Here is an 8,891-nt window from a genome sequence, read left to right as displayed (position 1 = left end):
TGGGGACCATATCCCTCTATTCCCATCCTATTCATGTATTTGTCAAGACGCCCCTTAAAAGTCACGACCGTATCCGCTTCCACTACCTCTCCCGGCAGCAAGTTCCAGGCACCCACCACCTCATTGAATGTTTTTAAGGCAAGGATAAATAGATTTTTGACCAGTGAAGGAATTAAGGGTTATGGTGAGCGGGCGGGTAAGTGGGTCCACGAAAAGATCGGCCATGATCTTATTGAATGGCGGAGCAGGCTCGAGGGGCCAGGTGGCCTACTCCTGCTCTTAGTTCTTATGTTCCTCTATCATAGGCTCAATTCACAAACATGACATCTGACACAAATAATAATGCCGCAGGAAGCTTCATTGAAATGGTTCATCATTATAAAAAAAATTACAATACGCATAATAATTATACATCATTTGTTACAAACACACACTTCAGACAAGTTATTAGAATAAAGTTGTCAGTTAGGATTATCACAGTGTCCTATTACACGTCTTTACATAAAATGCATGAAACAAAGCAAATAGAAATATTATTAAAAATATGAATAATAACAATACGGAGAGAATGGTGTAAGACCGGCTCACATCATGAATTATTTCACAAATATTGTAACTGTTTTTTGTGTTTTATCTGGCCCAGAATCACAGGTTGCAAAACTCAAGTAAACACTTCGCCAAGGGGTGATGGATGGTCAAGGTGGAATTCTCCCGTCCCACCTGCCACAGGAATCGTAGCAGATGGGACGTGGACCGTGCAAAAGGTCCGTTGACCTCAGGTGGGATTTTCCATCCCTGGGGAGAGCGTGGGCGGAAAATCCCGTCCTTGTCCAGAAATTGTCTCTCCCTCCAGGTCATGTTTTCCCAACTCAACAATGTCCACTTTCTGGGTGGGGGAGGGGTTGTGGTGGAGGAGCAAAGAAATGGTTCAAAGGTTCTCTGAACCTCTCCTTGAGGTTTGGCAGCATTGACGTTAGAATGGAGCTACAACCACAAGGTCAGTATTGGCGCATCCCATTCCACCTCCAAAATGGGACAGTTTGCCAAAAATGTGGTGACGCACAAGTTTCCGAGAAGGTATTCATGACCACCTGTGCAACTTTCCCTGCAGCCGCGAATCGACGGTCCCTCGCTGACGTAGCTTCAGAAGGGTCGGGGCAGGAAGATGCAGAATATCTTGTTGCTTAAAGTCAAAATCCCAAAAAGCGTAGTCAGAGTCATCTGGGACACTCTCCAGCTCTGCGTAGGTGTGTTCCGATGACGTTAAGGAATATCTGCTGTCATCACTGTCCCAACTTATGTTCTTGCCTGTGGGGGCAAAGGTCACAGAGTTAAATGGCTGTGGTGGCCACATGCTTTCTCACAGAAATTTTCTCGCAACGTAATTTAAAATGTCAGCTGAGATTTTATGCACATCACTGTCTCTATTATGGGTACTTCGTTAAATAGTTTTCCAACCATATTGGACCTTGTCCAGGAATAAACATCTCCTGCAGAAGACCTTGGTAAAAGTAACTCTGACTCAGCAGGTCTGACAGCATCCGTGGAGAGAGAGTAGAACCAACATTTTGAGTTTGGATGACCCTTCGCCTCTCGTTCATGTGTCTATCGAGATGCACCTTGAATGTTGCTAATGTGCCGGCTTCCACCACCCCCACTGGCAGCGGGTTCCAAGCACCCACCACCCTCTGTGTGAAAAACATTCTCCACACATCTCCCCTAAACCTTCCTCCTCTCATCTTAAACCTGTGCCCTCTTGTGGTCGACCCTTCCACCCTGGGAAAAAGCCTCTGACTCTCCACTCTATGTATAGAAACACAGAAGATAGGAGCCGGAGGAGGCCATTTGGCTCTTCGAGCCTGCTCCGCCATTCATTATGATCTGGCTGATCGTCCAACTCAATAGCCTAATCCTGCCTTTTCCCCATAACCTTTGATCCCATTCGCCCCAAGTGCTATATCCAGCCGCCTCTTGAATACATTCAATGTTTTGGCATCAGCTACTTCCTGTGGTAATGAATTCCACAGGCTCACCACTCTTTGGGTGAAGAAATGTCTCCTTACCTCTGTCCTAAATGGTCCACCCCGAATCCTCAAACTGTGACCCCTGCTTCTGGACTCCCCCGCCATCGGGAATATCCTCCCTGCATCTACCCTGTCTAGTCCTGTTAGAATTTCATAAGTGTCTATGAGATCCCCCCTCATTCATCTAAACGCCAGTGAAAACAATCCTAACCGAGCCAATCTTTCCTCATACATCATCAATCTCTCCTCACACATATGCCTCTCATAATTTTGTAGACCTCTATCATGTCGCCCTCTCAGCCTCCGTCTTTCCAGTGAAAACAATCTGAGCTTATCCAACCTCTCCTCATAGTCAAAGCCCTCCAGACCAGACAACATCCTGGTAAACCTTCTCCGCACCCTCTACTTGGTTTTATTCGTGTTTGCCCACTTTGGAACAGTCTAAACCTCTATGGCCACAAGTCTAGACCTCAAAGGGTCCTGCCCTATCTCATTCCTCACAAAAACACAATGTCAGTGCAGTGACATTAATCCCATCAGACTCAGCCTGCGCACCATTGCGAAAAAAACAAAGGCCCTATAATTACACTCTGCAACGATTAATGTACAGAGATGCTTGACATATTCAGACAGGGTGTGAACCGGTCTCAAATCACCCCCGTTGAAAGGAATTCTGTATGAACTCTTCACCTCTTTATAGTATTTCTGCACAGCAAAATCCTGAGGCTTTTCTTGGGCCTACAAAGCTCAGCTCATTTCTTCACTGTGTCACATTAGTCAGCAACTGGTGCAGATTAAACCACCCTGCAGAGCACATGGATTATTTCACCATGCTGGCAGGAAGCTGTGTTTTGTCTACGATAAAGTCTCAGTCTTCCTTTAGGTGGTGTTTTTGCTTTGTTCCAGCAGAGTTAGCCAATAGGAACATAGGAGCAGGCCCTTCGAGTGTGCTCCGCCATTCAATTAGATCATAGAATCCCGACAGTACAGAAGGAGGCCATTCGGCCCATTGAGTCTACATCGACCACGACACCAGCCCTATTCCCATAACTCTACACATTTACCCTGTTAATCCCCCTGACGCCAGGGTCAATCGAGCACGGCCAAACCACCTAACCCGCACGTCTTTGGACTGTGAGAGGAGACCAGAGCACCCAGAGGAAACCCACGCAGACATGGGGAGAATGTGCAAACTCCACACAGATATTAACCCGAGGCCGGAATTGAACCCGGGTCCCTGGCGCTGTGAGGCAGCAGTGCTAACCACTGTGCCACCGTGCCGTCCTATTGCTGTAACCCCACCTATTAAACCGAGGCAATCCCCCTCACACTAAGGGGCAATTTAGCATAGCCAATCAATCTAACCCGCACATCTTTGGACTGCGGGAGGAAACAGAAGGAAACCCATACAGACATGGGGAGAATGTGCAAACTCCACACACACACACACACAGACACACACACAGACACACACACAGACACACACACAGTGACAATATTCTGCCCTGTGCTCCCAGCTCCAAACTGGGATGACGGAATCATTCCCCCATATCTACCCCTGAACTGGAATCATGGATTAGGAAGACGGCACCCATTTCTAACAGTGGAGGGTCGACCCAAGTGAGGCTGCCAACTGGTTTGGTTAGACCGTGAATGAAACTTGAGCCTTGCAGTCACTATGGCTTAATGAGACCTTTGACAATATGACTAAATGGGACTTTCAATATAGACGTATTAGCTATACGATAATATAGAGAACAAGTCACCTTCTCGGTAGCTGTCTAAAAGTTGCAAAATTGCATAATATTCAGAGGAGTCATCTGGAAAAAGGAGAGAGAAAACATGCTAAGTTTTTTCATCCCAAGTCTGAAGCACTAACAATTAAAAGTTAACTATGTTATATTCTAATATCATCTCTGTTCATTTTTGTCCTCTTGCTTGTAACGAGCACTAACTGGTTTCGATCATTAACTGAAATATCGGGCGGAATTCTCCAGCCGCGCTGGTCTAAAAGCCGGGAATTCCCGCCCGACCGTTTCACACTCTCCGCAATCCACCTGCTAAAATTCCAGTGCCGAGTGGGATGGGAGATTTCCGGCCATTCTCCATAAATTGCACAATCAAGTCTTTTGTCACCTGTTTCTCTTAACTGTGACAGGAGGGATTAAACGACAAAAGGGTTGATGGCGCAGGGTGGAAGTGACTGGTAATGGAACTGGCAAAGAAGCAAAAGATGGCCGGGATTTTCCAGTCGCGTCTGCCCCGAGACCAGAAATTTCTGCCTCAGGTCAATGGACCTTTAAATGGTCCGTCAACCCGAGCAGAGTATTTACCCCCACATGTTTAGTGGAGATGTGAATGGCAGAATCATGAACATCTACCTTCTCTCCCGAGCTCAGCCCTTCCCTTTTGTTTTTTTCTTTCTCCATCCTCCTCGCCACTTTTCACTTGCTTCAAACCTGTCGCAGCCATAACTTTTCCCAGTTCTGATGGAAGGTTGTTGATCCTGAAATGTTGGCCGGGGTTCTCCGGCCGTTCATGCCCCGCTGCCGTTGGCCGAGAGGATAGAGAATTTGGCGCTCAGCCAAACCCCATTCACTGCGGAGGGATAGGATTGGTGAACCAGATGGCCTGAACGGCCAGGGAATCCCCGCCTCATTTCTCTGTTTCCCTGAGCATTTCCTGTTTTGATTTCAGATTTCCAGCATCTACAATATTTTGTTTTGGGCTATATTTGCGATATGTTTTGGTTCAGTAATGGAGGAGCTGCACTGAAGTTGTCCAACGTGCGGCCAATTGTGGTTCCTGAACTCCTTGACTCTCAAAGTCTAAAGAAAGCTACACTGATGCTTGCATTTTCTCACACCTTTATTCTATTGCAGTTTTACAGGTCTGCACACTTGGGAAGGACTTCTTGTGTTTCTGTTCTGGAGAATTCCTAAACCAGGCACTGAGACCTTGTTGGCATCAGGGGAGGCTGTGGTATTGTTACTGGACTAGTAATCCAGAGACCCAGGGAAAAGCTCTGGGGACCCGGGTTTGAATCCCACCATGGCAGACAGTGAGATTTGAATTCAATAAAATCTAGAATTAAAAGTCTAATGATGACCACAAAATCATTTCATAAAAGCCCATCTGGTTCACCAATGTCCTCTAGGGAAGGAAATCTGCCGTCCTTACCTGACCTGGCCTGCATGTGACTCCAGATTCACAGCCAATGTGGTTGACTCCTAACTACCCTCAGGGATGGGCAATAAATGCTGGCCCAGCCAGCGATGCCCACATCTCAGAATCACAACAGTGCAGAAGGAGGCCATTTGGCCCATTGAGCCTGCACCCACCACAATCCCACCCAGGCCCTATCCCCGTAACCCCACATATTTACCCTGCTAATCCCCTGAAACTAAGGGGCAATTTATCACGGCCAATCAACCTAACCCGCGCATCTTTGGAGTGTGGGAGGGAACCGGAGCACCCGGAGGAAACCCACGCAGACACGGGGGGGAGAACGTGCAGACTCCACACAGACAGTGAGTGACCCAGGTCCATGATTGAACCCGGGTCCCTGGCGCTGTGCGGCAGCGGTGCTAACCACATGAACCACATCCCATGAATGAATAAAAAGAAACTGGCATTGTATGCAGATTGATGGCAATGTGGAATAAATCTTTACACGCCGCCTCAAAGCTGCTGCACTGCACATGCTGTGACTCAGAAAGCTTGGACGCCCAAATGTTAATCAGGAAATAATGGCGCTGGGAAAGAAACACATAATGCAATTTGAATGACTTAAATTTGCCTCTTGTAAGAAATGGTACTTTTCAGAATATGGAGTTGGTCGGCACAGGGGATGGGCAAGGTGAGGGGTCGATGGCGAGGTGGGGGAAATGGCTGATGCCAAGAGTTGGACCCGGTTTGTTTCCAAGAGCAGAATTTTACAGCCCTTCCCACCAACAGGATTTTCCAGACCCGCCGAGGTCAATGGAATTTGGGGTGACCCCGTCCTGGTAAAACCCTTCCTCAAATGAAAAGAGGATTGTGTTCCTATCTGTATATCGCAATGGAATATTGTAATAGGATTGTAACGGGACCCTCAACTGTTTCCAGGAAATGTTGACTGCCCTTTTCCAAAGGCAACTGAAAATTGACAGCGGGCGGGCAAGAACTTTCTAACAATTTTGGTCTCACTGTGGTTAATAAGCAAAAAATCACCCACTGGGGTTTGTTTAGTGATATGTTTTTCAATTAATATTTCTAAAAAAACCCATCATTTTCTTGCCTCCGGGTTTGTTCTATGGAACTCGAGTGATGACAGTATTCATGGCAGCACTGTCGTACTCTCACTTTCACATCTATGCAAAGTATTTTGGCGTGTAGCTGACTGTGTAGCTGTTAGTGAGAGGAGCAAACCTGCATTTATATGGCAACTTGCTCATCTCTCCAAGTGCTTTATGAGCCACAAGTTCACTTGTTGAAATGTGGTCAGTCCATGGGCTAACAGGAACCCAAGTGCGCACAGCAAATCCTCTCTAACACAATGCAGAACCTCATCACCTCTTTGTTCAGGGTTGCCCAAGGTGGAAACCTAGCGAGGCTATGGCCTAGCGAGACACAGTTGTGCCAGGAAAGGGTAGAGTGGATGTACCACTACAGCTGTTCAAGGCAGCGGCCCACCACTAGCTCCCCAGGGGCAAAATAAACGTTAGCCTTGCTCACATCCTGAGAACAATTTTTTTTTAAAAACGACATCCAGAGCAGGAATCAACAGCTTTGAGGGTGTGAACCTGAGCTAGACTGTCAGGCAGGGGAGGGGTCAGAACAGGAGGTCAAGGACAAATCCAGATGACAAAGATCTGAGTTGATTTTCCTGTTAGCGGGGACAGGTCTGGAGTTAAGGTCACCATTCCTGTCTGCTTTTGCCCGGGCAAACTGCTATCTGACCGTGAATCATGCCACACCTTGGGAATGAGGAACCCACAATTGGAATGTGCTGTCAATCTGCTCCATACAGCACAGCTATTAAGACCAACATCGTTGACTAAACTCTTTGATCTTCCTTCAACTATAAATTCCACAAAAAAAACAATTGAATGAGTCTTTTCTCCCCCGTATCGATAAGCCACTCTGACAGCAGCAATGGCAAAAGGCAACTTAAGGCGAGATTAAAATCATTTAGTTGGATTTACTTGGATCAGGAAGATATTTTATCATGAACTGTGCAGCCAATTCACAGTCTTACCTAACTGCACCAGACTCTCTCTTACAAGACTTTACACGAACTGCTAAACTTGAAACTAGCGCCTGGAGAATGTTTCTTCTCTTCGCATAAAACATAATTCCTCCCCGTCCCCCACCTCGTGGATACAAACACAGAAAATGCTGGAATATCTCAGCAGGTCTGACAGCGTCTGTGGGGAGAGAATAGAGCCAATGTTTCGAGTCTACTCGAAACGTTCTGCTCTGGAATGTGCCTACACGGTGGCACAGTGGTTAGCAATGCTGCTTCACAGCGCCAGGACCCGGGTTCAATTCCGGCCTTGGGTCACTCTCTGTGTGTTCTCCCCGTGCCTGCGTGGGTTTCCTCCGATTTCCTCCCACACTTCAAAGATGTGCAGGTTAGGTGAATTGGCCATGGTAAATTGCCCCTTAAGTGTCCAAAGGTGTGTAGGTTAGGTGGACTGGCCATGTTAAATTGCCACTTGCTGTCCAAAGATGTGTAGGTTAGGTGGATTGGCCATGCTAAATTGCCTCTTCGTGTTCAAAGATGTGTAGGTAAGGTGGATTGGCCATGCTAAATTGCCCGTCACTGTCTAAGGATGTGCAGGTTAAGTGGATTGGTCATGCTAAATTGCCCCTTCGTGTTCAAAGATGTGCAGGTTAGGTGGATTGGCCATGACGAATGTGCGGGGTTACGTGGATAGGACGGGTGAATGGGATTAGGTAGAGTCCTCTTTCTGAGGGTTGGTGCAACCTCAATGGGCCGAATGGCCTCCTTCTCTACTGTAGGGTTTCTAAGAAATAATGAAAGACATTTGAGATGAATGGCAGCTTTGTGCCTGATCAGGCAGAGATCCCCACCTCTTGGTCATTGGCAGAGCTGCAACTTGTTCTTTGTTCTTGGAATGTAGGCATCACTGGCAAGTTGCCTTGACAACTGAGCGGCCATTTCAGAAGGCAGTTAAGAGTCAACCACATTGTATGGGTCTGGAGTCACATGTCATGTAGGCCCGATGGCAGCTTCCCTTCGGTAATCGACATCGGTGAACCAGGTAGATTATTTTTTACAACAATCAACAATAGCTTACGGAGACTTTTGATTTCAGATTAATTGAATTTAAATTCCACCAGCTGCCTTGGTGGGATTTGAACCCTTGTCCCCGGAGCATTAGCCCGGGCCTCTGGATTACTAGTCCAGTGACAATACCACCATCACCCAGCCTTGACCATTGATGTAGGCAGACTACTTAACCACCTGAACATCTCCATCCTACTGGGGGTGACAGCCACTCCCTTGGGGTTGAACTATTTCTTTTGTTAAAAAAAAAACAGGATGAAGTACCTTTTGAATATTGGACAGGAATCTCAGTGGTTCCTCCCCTCGATACTTCCTGCAAAAGAGGAGGGGGTTGTTCAGAACAGCAACACTGTACGGGTTGAAAACACAACTACTTTAAGTGATGAACTTGAATGCATGGGGGCAATTCTCCCACTGCGCCTCGCTAATCTTTTAGCACGGTGGGCCGGGAGAATCGCGCGTGGGCCGATTGGCAGGATTCGCATCTCCGAGTATCAGATATCCAGCGCGGTCAGGACCACGCAGGAAACCGGCAGGTAAGTGATTGAAATCTCACTTCAATGTCATTTAGA

At 47.1% G+C, this 8,891-nt stretch overlaps 1 long non-coding RNA gene across 1 annotated transcript; it reads right to left on the bottom strand.

Moving 5' to 3' along the window:
- Positions 1–340: 340 nt before the first annotated feature.
- On the bottom strand, positions 341–8,668 carry LOC144490948 (uncharacterized). The gene is made up of 3 exons (XR_013497373.1): positions 8,584–8,668; positions 3,791–3,844; positions 341–1,308 (listed from the first exon to the last, which is right to left on the bottom strand). It is a non-coding gene; the product is annotated as an uncharacterized LOC144490948 (long non-coding RNA).
- Positions 8,669–8,891: the final 223 nt, after the last annotated feature.

This window comes from Mustelus asterias, unplaced genomic scaffold, assembly GCF_964213995.1.
Source record: "Mustelus asterias unplaced genomic scaffold, sMusAst1.hap1.1 HAP1_SCAFFOLD_4098, whole genome shotgun sequence".
Classification (NCBI taxonomy): domain Eukaryota; kingdom Metazoa; phylum Chordata; class Chondrichthyes; order Carcharhiniformes; family Triakidae; genus Mustelus; species Mustelus asterias.
Note: the sequence above shows the minus strand (reverse complement) of the source record. Positions and strands in the feature narration are given on the sequence as shown.